This window comes from Pantherophis guttatus, chromosome 2 (genome assembly GCF_059756535.1).
Source record: "Pantherophis guttatus breed Tessera chromosome 2, ASM5975653v1, whole genome shotgun sequence".
In the NCBI taxonomy this organism is placed as follows: Eukaryota; Metazoa; Chordata; class Lepidosauria; order Squamata; family Colubridae; genus Pantherophis; species Pantherophis guttatus.
The window spans coordinates 67,378,652-67,398,079 of NC_142064.1; the positions used below are offsets into that span (position 1 = coordinate 67,378,652).

General features: G+C 35.2%; 1 protein-coding gene across 4 annotated transcripts in view; it reads right to left on the bottom strand.

Annotated features, from left to right (window-relative positions):
- The window catches only part of PCSK5 (proprotein convertase subtilisin/kexin type 5), a 199,499-nt gene that overhangs the window by 137,806 nt on the left and 42,265 nt on the right, over window positions 1–19,428 (bottom strand). The gene's annotated exons all lie outside the window — the stretch shown is intronic.

The window sequence follows — 19,428 nt, forward strand, 5'->3', positions numbered from 1 at the left end:
GCAGCAGCAGCAAGAGATGAATCTGTAACCAAAACAATTTCTGTATAAAACTTCAGCTTAAATAGCTTGTTGAACTGAAGCTGGCCATAGTAGCAAAAGTTCTTGAAGATGAAAATCGAACCATTTGTATTTTATTTTGTATGGTGCTCAGTTACAAAGTAATGAACAGACAATTGTGCACTCATTATCCCCACCCTATCTCTTAACCCTGCAGAGAAAGTGACTCCTTTTAATGAGTATCCCATCGAGGCTCTCGGTGGTCGTGCTTTGCTTCAGCTTCCCTAGAATCAAGGAGAATAAGCAGGAAAAGGAAAAAATAAATTCTAAGAACTAGTATCATAGCAACACATACTAGCTACAAGAGTTCTCAGAGTTCCTTCATTCTTTTCCTATTCCCTTTCATGCGTCCACTCACAGCTCTATACAGTACAGTAGAATATGCTAGTATTTTGGAATGTGTAAAGGTGGCCAATAGGCATTGGACTCCATTCTTTCTTTCCTCTATGCAACTTCACACAATCAATAAATTTATTTATTTATTTAACGTTTTTTCCAAAATGATTGTTGAAAACATCTCTGAATAATGTATATATAATTGTATTGTATTAATTGTTCATTTGCCAAATTAAAAATGGGCTAACTAAATGAATTGTATGTCTGCCTTCTCTTTCCATGAAATCTCCCCGTTCCTAAAAAAAAAAAAAAAAAACCAACCAAAACCCAACCCCACTACTACTATACAGGTGGTAAGGAGGCTTTTTTAAACTGTTTTCAGTTTTGATTTAGAGAAAAAATAGTTTAAAGGAATACAGTTATCATACATTTTATGAGGCCAACAGTTAAGACCATAGTCATTAAAGATTCTTACACTTAAGGCCACAACACCCTTCCTTCCTTCCTTCCTCCCTCCCTCCCTCCCTCCCTCCCTCCCTCCCTCCCTCGAAAACAAATAGATGCAAAAATTGAAGATGTAGTTCAATAGTTATAGAAATCTTTCATAGTAGCTTTACCGCATTAAAATAAAGTTAAAATAATCCTTCTACCTATGTTCACTTGCACCCTCATTTTTCGCAGATATTGATTCCTAAATGGATCCTACTCCCCAAAGAAAGAAAGCCATGTTCAGTTTCCAATCTGTGAATAGGTCTCCCATACTTTATCTTAAAGGAAAATAGGCAAAAAGACCTCCTTGGTTTTTCACTCCCAAATTCATGTGCCTTGGCTTCCAGGTTTTATTTACATTGAAGAAAAACCCTGCCTATAGGAGCTCACTAAGAAAAATGACACACTTCTGCTCTTTGCCTCAGACAGGCCCTGTGCTTTGATTTGTAGAGAAGGGTGTGAGATTATAAACCTTGTTTCTTTGAAAGGATTTGGAAACCTGCCAGAAGACAATTTCTCTTTTCTTTTGTGATGTCAGCAGGCTCAGCAGGCTGTCCTTGCCTGAACCTCTTCTTCTTCAGCAATATCTTTACTGCCATTAGCAAGCTTTCCTTAATGTGCTTGCAAACAGGCAAAATACATCCAGGCTAAATCAAATATCCATGAATCTATTCCAATATTTTTTTACATTCATGATGACACAGGAAACAAAGGCTAACAATACTACTATCTTCAGAAAATATGAGCGGGTTGAGTAGCTGTACATATATCAGTGAGCAAGGACACACCCATGTGTGGTGTTTGGACCCGGAAGCAAACTGGAAATTAGTGCAGGTCACAGAACAGCAGTGGAACCCAAGAACTGCCCACACAGCTTCTTTCTTCTGCCAGCTATAGATTCTGGATACACTTTGCGGGTAACCCCATGTATTCCTATATTTCAGATTGGTGGTAGAAGGCTAGTGCATGGAGGATGCAGCCCTACTTGGGATACAGAAAGGATTATAGCATCATTAGCATAAGGGAGAAAGGAGGATGGTTTCCTGGCCAAGGGAGAGAGTCAAATTCAGCTTGAACAATATCATTGACATAAAAAAATAATAGGGGGGAGGATACATCTCTGTTTCTCTCTCCTAGAAGCTGGCATTGGGTCAGTTAGTTTTCCAGTTTTTAATCACTGTACCTGCATTGTAATGCTTTGATGAAGCATCATGATTAATTTCAGGAGCTGGCAGTCAACAGAAGAAGCTGTTAATTTTTGCTATAGTTCTCTGAATTTACTATATGAAAGATCACCTCAAGTAGTTTACCATTTTTTGCAAAGAAAAGTTGCAAAGTAATAAGTGGATCAGCAGTAGAAAAATCTGATACTGAGCCAACTGTTCCATTGCTGCAATCTTTTCTTGGACCATCTAATCATCAAGCTTATGGTAAAGATGTTTAGAGTACCACCACCTCCTCCTCCTCCTCAGCCATTGTCTATCCACTGCAGGATGAAGGCCTCTTCCACATGTTTCCAACCATACAGCCATGGTGGCACAGTGGTTAGAGTGCAGTACTGCAGGCTACTTCTGCTGACTGCTGGCTGCCTGTAATTTGGCAGTTCATATCTCACCAAGCTCAAGGTTGACTCAGCCTCCCATCCTTCCGAGGTGGGTAAAATAAGGACCAAATAGTTGGGGGCAATTTGCTGACTCTGTAAACCTCTTAGAGAGGGCTGTAAAGCACTGTAAAGTGATATATAAGTCTAAGTGTTATATGGCCTGAGCTTTCTTTTACCAAGTGGGCCCGCGATACTTGCTGATGTCGTTGATCGATCTTGTTTTAGATTTCTTTCATGGATGCTTTTTATCAACTGGGATCTATTCTATGACTGCCTTGGTCCACCTGCCATCAGTTCTTCTTGCTATGTGACCAGCCCATTTCCATTTCAATTCTTTTACTCTCTTGATAGCAATAGCGCTTAGACTTATATACTACTTCACAGTTTCAGAGTTTCTTAAAAACAAATCCCATGCTGATTAGAATTGGGGGAAGGAACAATAGCAAAGCAATAGCACTTACATTTATATACCACTACATAGTGTTTTATAGGCCTCTCTAAGTGGTTTACAGAGTCAGCATATTGCCCCCAACAATATGGCTCCTCATTTTACTGACCTTGGAAGAATGGAAGGCTGAGTCAATTTTGAGCCATTGAGAATTGAACTGCTGAACTGCTGGCAATTGGCAGTCAGCAGAATTAGCCTGCATTCTAACCTCTGCGCCACCATGGCTCTTAAAGAGCACCTCAAGTGAGTTAGCATTTTTTGCAAAGAAAAGATAATACATGGATATCCTTTCATTTGTTCTCTAATCCATGTGCTCTTGGCTCTACCGGTCCACATTGGAATGGGTTAAGATTGAGACACCAACACAAACACCGGCTTGGAGAGTCAACGGTTTATTCTTCACACCAACTGGCTCCAGCAAACTCCAAGCTCACACAGGTGAAGTCAGCTCTGAGTGTTCCATCTGCTGATTTTAAAGAAACCGCGTGACCCCGCTTCACGCTCCACCCCCCTAATTGCGCTTTGCAGCTGATTTCGGTTTTTGGGAGGGTGTAGCGGGCCGTGGATTATCATGCGGCTTCCATTTCTGTAGGCGGTAATCCTGGTTTCGTAACCGGACTCTCTTCGTAAGATGACATGTTCTGCAGCCTAAAGGCCTCTAGCCACCACCATTAACAAACCTAAACCCGCCACTGTTACTAAACCCGAATAGTGTGTGCCCACCCTTAGTTGACATGACTTCGGTGAATGCTTTGAACTGCCTCTCCCTCCAGTAAGTATGTCAAGCAGCACAGAAAGCGGGTTTGACATGTGCGGGTATTTCTATCTTGTCTTGTAATGCTGAGCATGTATCTTTCCATGGCTCTTTGTGCCACTCGTAACTTTTGTATTGATTGCGAGGTTAGTGTCCATGTTTCACCAACATATGTTGGAGCAGGCAACACACAGTGATTGAAAACTTTTCTCTTCAGGCATAGGGGGAGGTTATTCTTGAAAATTATGCTTAGCTTGCTGAAAGCCTGCCAACCACATTTAACACGCCATTCAATTTCCTTTGTTGTATCACCTTCCATTGAGATCTGTTGACCAAGGTATATGTAGTGGTCTACTATGTCTAGTTCTTCTCCAGATATATATTTCCCCCTTTCTTTAGTGAATTTATTAAACATAACCTGACTCTTTTTCAGGTTTATTTTTAAGTCAAATTATACATAACAATCTGGACAGTAGTTGACTTTTGTCAGGTTGCCAGTATAAAGTGCCTTCTTGAGCTAAAACTGACTGAATTACTCTGCCCCACTCAGCCCGTTGACATACTCACTTCTTTTGTTTCTGGAGTGTTTGCGAAATTCTGAGGCATCAGTGATTTTGGCAAGGTAGAGAATGCAATTTCTTCATACTTTTTTTTGTTAACATTAGAGGTTGGTGTCAAATTATCCAGATGAGATTTGAAATGAAAGTAATAAAAACTGTTTTAGGATAACCAGTCTTTCCATGACAGTTAATTTTCCATGATCTGTTAATTTCTTGAGAGGTATGAAAAAGCATTTCTCTCCTCCAAGGTTTCTTCTGGTTAGTCTGGTGTCCTTTAATTGAGACTTGCTTATTCAAGCTTCAAGGGTCCCTTTTCAGTAGGGGAAGTACTCTACAGTTGCTATGTAGTTACACATCTTGGTTCTGTGCCAGCTTACAGAACTAGGAAACCAAGCTTGACAGACAAGTCAGGAAATATTCATTTTGGATAATTTTGGCACAGAACAAGATGCTTCTTCATTTTAAGTAACATAAGCAAGATAATTAAAATGAGGAATTTAATGTAATTCTGCAGCTGCCCTGAAGGGCAGGAAATCAGTCTATTGCTTTGAGATCCACCTGGCATAAACAAAAATTGGCTCATAAAGAAAGTGGCTGATTTGGGTGAAGTTTGTCTACACTTGTTCTTTGTTGCTAACAATAAGAAGAAATATATCTGTTTGAAGTATATATGAGGATGTAAGACTCATCTTAAGAAGCATAGTAAGATTCTGAGTACTGGCTAATGAAATTATTTCTGGCTTTTCTAGGTGCATCCTAGCTGGAGTTTATGATGCCTTATGGAAACTGAGACAGAGAATAGATGTAAAGCTCTAAGTAGCACATCAGTTTTTATTGATAGAATAATTCTTTTAATAATTCTATCAGTTCTACCAGTGTTTCAGCCTGAAACAGTGCTGCTGGGAAGGTCTGATATCAATCTGGTTTTCCATACTGTTTGCATGCCCAAACAGATATGAAACTTTTGTGTGGGGCGGAAGAAGTAACTCATAATCAAATAGTGGGGATCCAGGTCCAATTTCAACAACCTGAATTTGACTCTGCCGGTCTTCTGTCTGTCTGTCCTACACAGTGGCTGTAGGAGGCTCATTTGGCTCATTGTAGATGTTTTGGAGGCCTTTATCTGGTTTTTTTCACTTCTTAAAAAATTTTCTATAAGAAAGTAAATGTTCCTCACTTCCAGCCATCAAAATGGTATTATCACCACTTCTCAGTAATTTTAATTCCAATCTGATTCCTTCTAATCCAGCGTTTCTCTGCGTATGTTAAATGAGGAAGATGACTTTATAGAACTCGGTACACTTTTATCTTCATTTTGAACCATTTAGTTGGTCTATATTCTGTTCCATCATTTTGCTCATCATACCAATCATTAACAGACATATCAGGTGTCTGGGTATCCACCTGTTTTGCACATTTATTATGGTCTATATAATCAAAAGACTTTGCATCATCAGTAAAGCAAAAAAAAAAAAAGATGAAAAAATAGTTATGCCAAGATTGCTAAATTTCCCTTGCCTTTACTATTATCCAGCAATATGTGTCTGGGTCTTTTGCCTTTTCTGAATCCAGCATGTATCTTTGGCAGTTGTCATTCTATTATTGAACACTTCTATCTATCCCTTTTATTTTAAGAAATGGATATTCAGAATATTTAGTCTGTTTAATTCAGCTGTTTAACAATTGAATAAAATTCCTTAGTTTTCTTTTCAACAGCTTTGCTAGGGCAGAAAGTTCACCTGTGAAAGCATAATATTTTTACTGTCTGACATCCCAAATCCAACAGAGCACAACCTGGAAGAATGGTGATACAATCAGCTTCACACCAGTGAATATATTGGCATATCCAAACAGATTGGAAACCATGAAATCAGGATCAGATGTTCCTTTTGTTAGTTTTGTACAACATCCTAAGGATGTTCTGCTGTAGATAGATCAGATAGGCATGAGATGACACTGTTTAGAGATTATACTGCACAAAGTTACGATGACCTAGAGTTGTTAGGTCTTTGACAGCTATACAATTTAATTGGTTTTAGGAACCAATTGCTTTATGTATTTCATATTTTATTTGAAAATATTCCATATTACATTTTATGATAGGAAGCAGGAATTTATCAATGTTTGAATACTGATAAACAGAAGTTAAATGAATTAAATATATATTTTTTTAAAGTACAGGAATGTTAATTTTTATAACTGGTTTTTGTTGCTGTTTTATAACTAATAAAATTATGAAATAAATATAATACTAAATGGAATAGAAGTTCATCTAAGGTCTAAATTCTGGTAAGCATAAGAGAAAGCATATCAAGTCATAGCTATTGATAACATTAATATATTGTTAATAATATATTAATATAATGTATTTCCTTGTCTACCACAGGAAAAAACATGGGAAAATTATGCACACATATACATAATTTCTTACAGTACCTTTAAAATAGTATTTTATATAATTTTCACATCTTAATATAGCTCTGTCACATTTGGATTCTTTTGTTAAAAAATATCCTTTATAGGCATCTATATTTTTTCATGTACAATTAAGCCTATAAATAATCAAATGAAATAATATATATGTAACGCTGAACAGAAGAGTGCTAGTGGTATAGCAGAAAGGGAAAACATGCAATTGATGAGAATAAAGCAATTAAGAATGTTGCAATATTTAAACACTTAAAAAGCACTTCCTCTCTTTGGGGATTTTTGGAGTTATGTAATATAAGCAAGAGAATGGTGTTAATGTACAACCTTCCATTTGGCTGCAGCCATAATGTGTACATAATGATCTGTTGTACTTAAAAAAATACAGTGTTTAAATGACAAAACTAAGATGGTTTCTGAGAAAGCATACTTATCATGAACCAAACAGAACAAACCCAACAAATAACTCTATGTGCTAGATTTATTCTTTGGAATATTGACTATGAAAATTAAATACAGCAGCTATTTGCTTTTTTAAAAAAAGCTTCCCACTCAGGTTTCATGACAAACAGCTTTTGAAGCAGGTTTATGATAAGCTTCTCATGTGAATACAAGGAAGCTCTTTCAATTTTAGCCTACAGTTTTCATTACGGAACTATATATAGTACCAAAAGAATCACTGGTAATCCATACTGTATTCTGATCCTATGATAAGCTATAAATCTATCATCCCAGTCAGGTTTTTTTTTCCCACCGTACAAAATTTGTTTTGCTTAAGGCATTTCTCAAAGGTCATGAACCCTGCAAATCCAGCTTCTGGCAGATTGCTGCAATAATTTACCTTCCATGAATGTAAAATGCAATAATTCAAATTAAAATACATGCTCATTGTTACTGGTGAAGCCTGTGTGTGAAAATGCTCATTTATTACAAAACAGATATGGTTTGTGTGCAAACAAGAAAACAGGTTAAACCACCTTGGTCTATGGCTCAGAAAGATGTAACTCTGAAATAGTGGAGATCCATCACTAATCCGTACAGACAAAAAAAGGGAGAACTTTTTTTAATTGAAGGATCAAATTCCAAATCTGAAAAAAAGCAATTCCAGGGACAGACATGGCAAAATATAAAGTTAGCTAGTGTTACTAAGTCAAACCTGAGCCCCAAGTGACTGAATGGATAAATGCTTATAGTTTCAATTTATCCCTGATCATATTCACAGCTTGGGAAAACACATTCCAGTGATATCCTTGATTCTGATCACCTGCTTTATCTATTGTTTTTCTTTAGTATTCTTTTCCCCTTAATACAGGGGTGTCAAACTCACGTTGTCTCGGCGTCGTCATGTGACGTATTGGGACTTTCCCCCCCCTTCGCTAAACTGGGCATGGGCATGGCCAGTGTGTGACGCATCCAGCCCCTTGGGAGTTTTGACAGCCCTGCCTTAATATCATCAAGTAGAATTATTCCATGTGCATCACATACCCAAATAGGGAGCAATTGTCTTTTATTTTGTTGCTGATTGATTGGCTCCTCATTGCAATTCATGCTACTGTTATTAACATCTTGAATTCCATAATTTGAAATTATTTGCTTTCTATTCTAATATCCAGCTTACACTGCCCGATATTACTACTGGAAAGACTTCCAGTAGCTTTGTGGTGTCACGGAAGTAGCCTTATTCTTCATAAACCTATCTTTTTTTTTTTTTTTAGTTTTAAAAACAAACTTTATTCGTATTTAAAGAAAGACATTTAAAACAAATATAAGAAAAACTAACAAGTTTCTCTTAATCAAACATACAAATTACATATACATATACAGTACATATATAGTGCTCAACTTCATCTATTGACTACTTTCTAATGTTATATATACATATATACATACGCACAGTGACTTATTTCCTTCTGTATCTCTCTGACAGTGCAGTTGTTTATTTACATTGATTTCTCCTGAATTTCATCTCTAACCATTCCCGCTCCTCTGACTTATCCACTGGTACCAGCTATTCCATATTTTAAAGTATTTTGAGTCTTCCTTATCTGTAATTCTAGGGTTAATTTATCCATCTCTGCGCATATATAGATTTTTTGTATTACTTCCTGATCAGTTGGCAAACGATCTATTTTCCAGAGCTGTGCCAACGCTAATCTAGCCGCCGTTATAATGTGGAGTATTAAGTATTTTATGTCCTTTCTAATATTCTTATTAATCATGCCTAGTTGACTTCCGGCGGTGACGTAGAGTCGTGGCGGCACAGAAGAGAAGCGCTTCATAAACCTATCTAAATTTGCCATTGTTTTCTTCTCTGGGAATATTTCCTCTTTATATTTCTACTGCATGGTCTAGTTGAATACAACAAAGCTACCTTCTCTTCTTTACCATCAACGGTAAATTCACTGGCTGACATTATTTTTGTCTTTCTAATATTTAATATTAACACAGATGTTTTACCCTATATTTTACTTTTATAATTAACTCTTCTAACACTTCCTTACTTTCATTAATGAAGTGACGTTGCCTGTATATCTCAAATTATTAGTATTTCACCTTCCAAGTTTGACTCTATTTATCAGGTGTTCCTTTGATGCCATTCTTAAATTACATTTTCATACAGATTAAAAGGATAAGAAAACAATAAGCAGCCTGTTTTATGTTTTTCCTTATTTTGTTTATCCAAACTTAATTCATATAATAGTTTCTTGTTCATTGTAAATATTCCTCAAAAAAAACAATCAGATATTCTGACATATCTACTTGTCTTAGTATATTCCACATTCAGGCATGAACTACTGTACATAATTAAAAGCCTTGCTGTAGTTGATAAAATATAGACTAACCTACCACTTGAATTCATTTGCTGTCTGCATTATCCATCTTATGCTCACCATATTTCATTTCTCTTAAACCAGGCTGTTCATTTAGCTGTCTTCTCTCTTATGACTGTTTTCTTCATCATTACATCTTAAGCAAAACTTTACTTCTGTGTAGAATTAGTACATAATTCTACGTAAGTAAATAAACCTAAATTTTCCAGGTTTTAGGTCACACAGTCTTGTTCCATATTTAGTAAAATGGAGGTTTTGTCACTTTGTCCCTTCCTTGTACCTTTCAACAGTTCAGTGGGTATGTCATCTCTGTCTGATACTTTCCTATTTGACAGGTGGTCAGTTGCCTCTTCTTTCTCAGTATCTAGTATTTTCTTCCTGAATGTATTCTCTATCTACAAATATTTCTATAATCCACTTGTAAAGAGTTTCTGAATTTTTCCATCTTCTTTGAATGTTATTTGCCTCTTAGATTCCCCCCCCATAATTACTCTTGAGTAACCCACCTTACTTATATATTTTTCTGTTACTTTTTTCCAGTCATTTTCTTCCATTTAGTGACTTTCCACATTGAGATATCTTTCTTTGACCTTTCTTATCTGTGATTAGAATCTGCATTCATTTCTCATAAAGCTTTGTCCTCTATCCTTTTCTTGCACTACTAAATTCAGGCAACCCTTTGAGATAGGCCAGGTCAAGAAACAGACATTGCAGAGATTTCAGGAATCTTTCTTCCTTATGGTAAGGTTTAATAGCAGAATGTTGAAAGTCTGTTCAATTTCTGTCTGTCTCATCTCTTACTAAACAATCTTCCCCATCTCTAAATTCTTTTACAATAACCAGACATCATAGCACCTTTATTTTGGTCATGCAATTGTCTTCAATTTTACTTTGGAAGTTTAAGGATCTGGCATCCAAATTTGTCTAAATGTTTTAGTCTTGCCAAGACAGTTTGAGGTAGAGTTTGTTTGACATTCCATCTTTCAGCTGGTGGGCTTTTGTTATGCCTGAAGAGCAACAAATGCTCTTATCACTATAATAGATAATAGATTCGACCCCACCTCCATTTTTAACCTTACTGGCAAAGGTGACACTACCTGGATAAATATAAAACTTGCATGTCAACTTCCTATATACATCTATTTATAAGTAAACAGCATTATCTCCATGGAAAGACCTATTACTCATTAAATAAGTTCCATAATTTGATTGCTTTTTGTTTGAGAAAATCGCTGAAATATTCTGTCTTTCTTTCAAATTTTAATTGAGATTTTAAAGATCTTCATTAACAATTCTGGCAAAAGAGATTGCCTACATATTTTTTTATTCTTATTAGTGAAATATAACAAATAAAAAGCACTACAATTCTGATAATAAAAAATATACATTAGTGTGATAAAAAATAAACAAAAATAAATAGATAAAAATAAAAAAAACCCATATAACAATAATGGAATGCTCATTTTAAATTGCCTGCATATTAAAGAATCACTTTATTATCTTTCCTGTCTTTAAACCACGAGGGAGAAATAAAACCAAAGATAAAAGCATGGCCCAGAAACTGGAAGATAAAATTCTAGTCCACACTCTGCCATGGGATCTCATTGGATGAATTTGGGCCAGTCACTCACTTTCACCCATGTCATAGGATGGTTGCGTGGAAAAACAGAAGGAGAGAACATTATGTATGGTATTGGAGAAGTAGATGATCAACAATAGAACATTAAGAACAGTTATTTTCAATCCGTAGTAAATGTCTCATTTACTGTGACATTGAATATGACATATATTTCAAAATGAATGGTTATTTATTGATTTATTTGGCTGATAGGTTGCCCATCTCAAACAGATAACTCTAGGCAGATTATATTATTAAAAATAAATAAAAATACTACATATCAAACAAATTAAAATATAGAGCGGGGGAAAAATCACAGCCATTAATTCAGCTAGGAAATAGGTTCATTCCCACACCTAGAGCCCAGGGCTCAAATACAAAACTAGATATTTAAGGCCAGCAAGGTTAGGGTCCATATAATCTCTAGAGGAAGGAAAAGCCTCTCCCTCTGAGCCCCACCAGGTATGCTTCTTAGCCAACAGGATTAGCCAATAGCATAAACTGTAACACATAGAAAACAGACAGTATCTTAGAATGTAACATAAACTTTCACATTTCTATAATAGTAACATCAATCTCTTTTTTTACAAATCTCATTGCATACTAATGCAAGAAAATGATAAAGACATTTTTGCTGCTGCTTTTAGAAATTTAAGATATTATATATATATGATTCTTATTTGTTAGAGACACACATGAACCTAAAGGGTATTGATGTCTGACATAAAAAACATAAAGATAAAAAAAAACTCCCTGCAAATTCTGACATTTTGCCTACCAATGCAGAATAAACAAGTTATTTTATAAAGTATAAATAAATTATTTTGCTGTAACAAAATCAACAGTAGTAAGCGAACAATAGATAGATAGATAGATAGATAGATAGATAGATAGATAGATAGATAGATAGATAGATAGATATTTTGATGCAACACTGGGAGAAAGGAGTCTTTGGGGAGGTAATATCCTTGGGAAGCAAATTAAAAAAAAACATATAATTGCTAGATTTCGTATCTTAGTATCTAGGATCAATGAAAATTATTTACTTTGCAGTTGTTGGATATTACCAAATGCAGCTCCATATGAAAAGACATGAACTGTCTTTACACTTATTTATAGAACATCAATAAATAAAAGTGCAAGCAATATTGCCAATTAACAAAATAGATAGCACGTATTTGTTTTAATGTTTTACTTTAGATGTGCTTTTGAATAATAAAACAAAGCTTCATACATTTTGATATAAAAATTAAGAATTTTCCTTTAAAATAATTTAAGAAATCCATACTGTATAATTGAAAATTAGAGATGTACAATATAACAATAAGATTTAGAAAGTGAGTAACCCTGAATTGAACCAAATGATGCAAGGTATAAAATCAGAAGCACCATTCAGGAAATTAAAGCATCTAAAGCATTCAGGAAATTTTAGCATCTAAAACTCATAATTGACTGCTTTTGTTGTTCTCCACTTTCTACCAATATTGAATAAAAGGTAAAACAAAATAGATGCTTCAGAGAAGCTGTAACATGCTCATTCTCAAATAATTATTTTAAACTCAAGAAAAGGGACACATAGATTAATTATTTTGTTTTTTGATTAATTAGATAATACCTGCAATATATCATTACTTCATCAAACAGATCAAGCTCAATTTCCAGTACAGGACATAATTGGGGTACATGCTGAAAGCTCGTATTTGCTTAGAATTGATTCTGATAATAATACTGCTTCTTGAAGATTATGATTAAATATTAAATTCTGCATAATGGTGCTAATTAATGATACCGGGTAACAAACACCCTGCTTCTTTAATATTAAATATTATGTTTTCTACAAAGAAACCTATAAATCCTATGTAACACAATCATGTCCTTTAACAATTGGCAAGTTGGATAATTAGGTATATTTACTCTGCACTGTCCATAACCAACTGCAGTGACATCAAAATGCCAATGTGTGTGAATTATGTTATCATGCAAATACCGTTCTTGTGCTTATATCCTGATGTCTGATTAAATATGTGAGTGTAGCATTTCTGATGATGTTCTGATTTACATTTCATCACCACACATATTTGTTTGCAATTCTGTATTTCACCCATTTCATTTCATCCTCAAAAATGAATAATGGTATATGGCTAAATGGGTAGCTTTTACTGATAGCTAATAGGATATGGTTAATTCCAGGCAATTATTTTTATACCTGTAAGTAATTAGTTTATTTTGTGACATATTTAAACTTAGTGAGTTTAGCAATTAATTATTTTTCATTATATATTAGTAGTAACTAAATGGTATACAGTAGTAGTAGTAGTGTGTAAAATTTTTCATTACTTCCCATTGGAAGTTTTGATGCAATATGACTTGTTGAACATAATAAGATGTACAAGCAGACAAATTTTGCTTTTAAGAACTTTCAACCAAACTCACTTCACAAGTTTGTAAAGTCAATATATTTGTACAGCCCAATAAAGTGTAGTGGCCTGATTTACGCTCTACATTTCAGTGGTCCCCCACTTAGGGGACACCCTTCCATTAGCAATTACACTTTCTTCAGGTCTTCCCTTGATTTTATTATCTACACTAATCATGGTTAGTTTTGAAATTGTTGAATAATTGAAAAATTATTTTTATATTGCATTATTTCAATATGTTTTATTTATTTATTCAAGTTCTATAGCCATCCATTTCAATCAATGACTTTGGCTGGCTTACAATTAAAACATGTTTTTACTGTTTTTATTGTACGGGTAGTCCTTGATTTAAGACTACAATCAAAAAATTTCCAAAATTTCCATTGCTAAATTCTTAAGTAAGTTTTGCCCCATTTTACAACCTGCAGTTGTTAAGTTGGTAACATGATTGTTAAGTGAATGGCAATAATTCCCCATTGATTTTGCTTGTCAGAAGGATGCAAAGGGTGATCACATGACTTCTTGGGCACTACAACAGTCACATATCAGTTGCCAAGTGTCTGAATTTTGATCATGTGACCGTGAAGATGCTGCAGTGGTTGTAAATGGGAAAAACTGTCATAAGTCACTTTTTTCAGTGCTGTTGTAACTTTGAATGTTCACTAAATGTATGGTTGTAAGTGAAAGACTACCTGAACAATAAAAATAGTTTAGAACACTAAAAAAATCCAAAAATAAATATACACTGCAGCCGAGATATTTGGTCAGTTGACAATAAAGCCAAGAAACAGAGCCCTTGACACATTCAACACCCCAGACTTGGGAACACAACCAAGCCTTATGAAAGATTAACTGGACTGGGGTCATTCTAATCTCCAGTGGAGGATATTCCAGAGACCAGGGGCTTTTGTACTCTCTTCTAGTCCCTCCCAGTTGACCCTCTTTGGTTTACGGGATCTGCAACATGACCAAACTGATAAACTGAATTGGATGGGTAGAATCAGGGAAAAGGCAGTACCTCAGATAGTTCAGTCTCAAGCCATGTAAGGCTTTAAAGGTAACAACCAACACCTTGAATTGCATCCAGAAGCATACTGGTAACCAATGGAACTCACACAGTAGTGGTGTTATTGTGCCATATATCTACTGTGTTTCCCTGAAAATAAGAACCTGTCTTATATTTTTTTGAAGCCTGAAATAAGCGCTTGGCCTTATTGCCATGCGCTCAAAAGCCCGATTGGTCTTATTATCAGGAGATGTCTTATTTTGGGGGAAACAGGGTAGTACCATTTAGTACCCGTGAAGCAGTGGTGGGTTGCTACCAGTTTGCCCCTGTTCGGGCAAACCGGTAGCAGCAGCGGTGGAAGGCTCTGCCCATCTGCCTGGATGTCATCAAATATTCTCTGCACATGTGAACCGGTAGCAAAGGTAAGTGAAACCCACCCCTGCCGTGAAGCCATGTTCTGTACCAGTTGAAGTTTCCGAATGCTCCTCAGGAGTAGCCCCATGTAGAACATGTAGTTTTACTATATTTTGTTGTATCATTCTAAGATACTTCAATATTTTCAAGTGAAAAGCAGTTTTAAAAGATTATTAATAAAGTTAATCATTGATTACAAATCAGTTGGAATATCATATTAAATCAAAACCGAGCTAGCATACGATACCCTAATATGGTGCGTGAACAACAGTGACTAGATACATATATCTTTTTTTACTGATCCTATACCATGATTTATGGAGATTAGGCATAAACTCTATCCTTTACTGTCCCCTTTTCCCTTTCCATTAATCTAGGCATATGAGAGATGAAGAAATAATTCCTAATTAGTCTGCTAGATCCAGGATTAGTTTTGGCATGTTAGTACAAGCTTTTGCTTTGGGGATATTTTGTTAGTTGTGCAGAGGAAATGGAAAGATTAAAAATGAAGAGACTGAAAAAGTAAAAGGGAGAATGAGAAAACAAAAGTAAGAGAATGCAGGCAGCAGATGGTTGTACAAAGTACATGATGAAAATGGAGATTATGAAAGATTGGGAAGAGGATGAGAATATACTTTTTTCTGCTCTTTAAACATGAGCTCTTAACAGTCATCAGTTGTTTCTTTTTTTGCCTTTGCTTCTTTTAAATTGCTTCATATCCCTCCACTGCTCAGTAAACCAAGGAGCTGCATTGGATTTCCTTGCATATGTTTTGCGGCAGCAATGCAATTCCCCCATCCCACCTCTGTATTTCCCTGGCATTTTAAGAACACAATGCTCTTTTCAGGGACATCTCGGTGAAAACTGTATTAAACCCAGATTGATTCCATGGAGCTCTACAGCCTTATGTCCTTGTCCTCATTCTTCCCCAAGCAGATTACATCTGTGCATTCCTGTTTAGCAGGACCGAGATCTTTTAAGTGGAAAAAATGGAAATGATAAAACGTTTATAGCACAACAAATAAATTTGCTTATATTCATTCTGGGTTGGATATTAGCCAGAGTAATAGAATTGGCTTCTTATGTTCTAATTTAGATTATTTTGACTTTGTGAAAACTGAAGAAGACGACAAGCTGAATTCTTCCATCTACAAAATCAAGCCATGTGCTTCCTGGCTTCTTCGGATGGTTTGGTGTGAGGCGAGCTTTGAGCAACCACAACTGAGAGTTCTGCAAAGCTGTTTTAAAGTGTTATATGCTTTGGAAAAGTCCTTTCTACCCAAGTTCTTTTTGATAATGCTTACCAACTTCCCTTCCTAGCCATAGCTATAATTGTAATTGTAAATTATCTACACTAGAAATAAAGTTTCTGGATCTTTTTCATCTTTTCCTGGTTATGGGACAGAAATGGCATTGGTCACTCTGGTCAATGACTTTCATCAGGACCCAGATAAGATGAGTGTATCCAAGGACCTATTGGAAGTGTTCAAACTATGGACCATGGCATATCTCTGGAGCCATCTGAAGGGATTCGAAGATGGAAACATTTGTCTTATAATGGTCCTACTTTTATTGTAGTAGGTGGTTCTAATCAGAGGTCATGGGCTTTCAACACTCAATCCCCTAGGAAACCCAGTGTAGAATACCTTGGGAGCTCATTCCCATGTTATATAATATGATAGCACTAGTTGCTAGGATCGTAGACTGATGACATCTGGTTATCTATTGCCCCCTCAGGAAAATGTATACAGATGTTGGTTTTTAATTGCATTACTTTAACTATGTGAATGCAACTTTTAACCTGACTTAGTTGTCAGATTTTGTTAGAACTAAGGCAGATTATAAATGAAGGAAGGAAATATTAGGATTGCAAAATGCCATGTCTATTTGAATGCAGTATCTACATAAACTTGCATTCAAAATCCTCTTAAAAATTTGAATGAGGAACTTATTTTGCGTTTGATCCTAAAAATATTCAAATGAATAAGATTTGTTTGAAAATAAAAATAAAAAGTATGATATAGCTACATGGTATTGGTTATAATAATCAGAACAAGAAGCAAGAAAATGATTAACCTCATTGGTTTAATAAAAGATAAAACTCTAATAATGATAATTTTTCAAAGTTTTTAAGCATTTCAGGTCATTGGGTGGCAGAAAAAATATAAAGGTAGCATAAAGGATCTAATTACAAAGAGAAAAGAATTTGAAAGTGTGAAGTTTTTAAAATCAGAATTCAGCAGTAAAAGTAGAGCTGTTCTGGGGTTAAAGGTAATAGTTTATCATCATTGCCAAGTTATTCATTAATCTAGATCAAAAAAGATACACTGCCATATTTTATTACTTATATTTATCCACAAATGCCTTTTGTTATGGAATAAGTATTAATTCTTTAAAGGATATTTAATTATTGTTCAAAGATGCAAGAAAAACCACAGCTTTTTATTTGTTATTTGGTTTTATTTTATTAGTTTTATTTTATATATAAAAAGGCACTTAAAAATATCAAGACAAAAGAACAAAAACAATGCAAGAAAATTTGAAGGTACAGAAATTAGAAAGAAATTCTTATAGAGCAGATGTAGAATAGAAGTCATAACTGAACTGGTTATGAATGTAAAGAATATTGTGGAACAACATGCAAATAAGTGATTTGACTTTATCCCAGTTTCCCACAGAAGCACACAGCTGGAGAACCATATGAAGACACATCATACCTTCATGAAGACATGCATGTCTTCATGCCCGGCTCTCTGGAACCAATTACCTCCTGAGGTCTGGACCGCCCCCACCCTATTGGCCTTCCGGAAAGCGGTGAAGACCTGGCTTTTCCGACAGGCCTGGGGCCATTGATCTCGCTACGGCGATCTTGCGAGACCTGGCCATGGAATGGAGTGTATGGGTTTTTAATGTTTTCTTTTAAAAAAATTTTACGGGATATTGTTCACGGGGTTTTTTTGTTTTTGTTTTTTGCTATAAGATGCCCAGAGTCCCTAGGGAGTTGGGTGGCATAGAAATGCAACTAATAAATAAATAAATGTGCAATGAAACTTTTAGTTGCCATTGTTGCCTATCATCCATCACTAAATATCAAAGCATCCCTCAAATGACATGTTTTATTTTTCAAAAACAGTGCTACCCAAATTAGAACATGTTAGAACTTCAAACCAGGATTAGGTTCCACACTTAAAAATATAACTTCTCTCTTATTAGCATAGGGTTGGGTTTTTTTTGTTTGTTTTTTGTGCTGCCCTTCTTCCAATCCCTTTTTGCATCCAAGCAATATTCAAAATTAGGGATTTGGGAACAGTTGATAAAAATAACATAACAAACTGCAAGAACTAATCAAACAGTGCTGGACCAAATAAAGTCCAGATTTAGATTTGTTTGTTTGAGAAACTTTCTTAATTCATCTGCAAAGTTATAATCAAATGGTGATACCTGTATTCAAAAGAATGTCATTGAGTTTAAGGTAATATCTGCAAAATGAAAGAATGGAACCCTCCCCCCCAAATCCTATATAATTCCCAGATTCCTCATCCTGTCAACCTATGGTTGTCAACTGTAGCTGAAACCAGTCTGGAGACTCCTGACCCCTGCTTAATAAGTGCAACATTCATATAAATTTGTCAGTGTGTATGTGTGTGTGCATGTGTGAAACCAGCACAAGCCACTTTCCAAAATAAGTTCAGGCCAAGATAAAAGATATTTTTTTATACATTGAATCAGTAACTACTAAATACAATTAATTCTCTGTAAAATAAGACATACCATTTACAAAATTAATTGAGCCACATGTTCATATATCTTCCATTCTTCACACACAAGTCATCACCAGGTACATAAGCATAAAGTAGATACGGGCATTCCTCCATTTCCCTTCCAGTACTCCCTCTCCCCTCCAAATGAAGAAAATCAGGATGGAGTAACAATTGTTGGACAGCAGAATGGAAAAGGAAATGATTAAGAGAATAACTTTTATAATGAAGTTCTCCTGAGGCTGGTTGCTTGCACAAAAGAACAGACAGATTTAGAAAATAACATGGTGATTAAGTCTAGCTACAACTAAGCATCTATACTGTAGGCTACTCTCATATATTGAGGACATGAAATGTACAAATCATTCAGAAGAGAAAGAGGACTGAATTGATGTCTGGAAGAAGTGATAAAAATACTTCTAATTGCACCTTATGCTTTTTTTTCATCAGCCTCTTTTAATCTAATCAGCAAGTGTAAATCCACCCAATTCCACCAAATAACACATAATTTTGGAAAGAAAAAAAACTTGATTTAGTATAACCTATTAATTAAATATGATGCACATTTTGTTGCTCATTTTGATTTAGAAGTTTTTGAGGAAATTGTAAAAATTACATAACAATATTTAATATTTAATTTAACTTCATTACCCATATATCACAGGATGTAAAAGTACTGTAATATAAGAAACAAATTCAGTTTTGGTCCT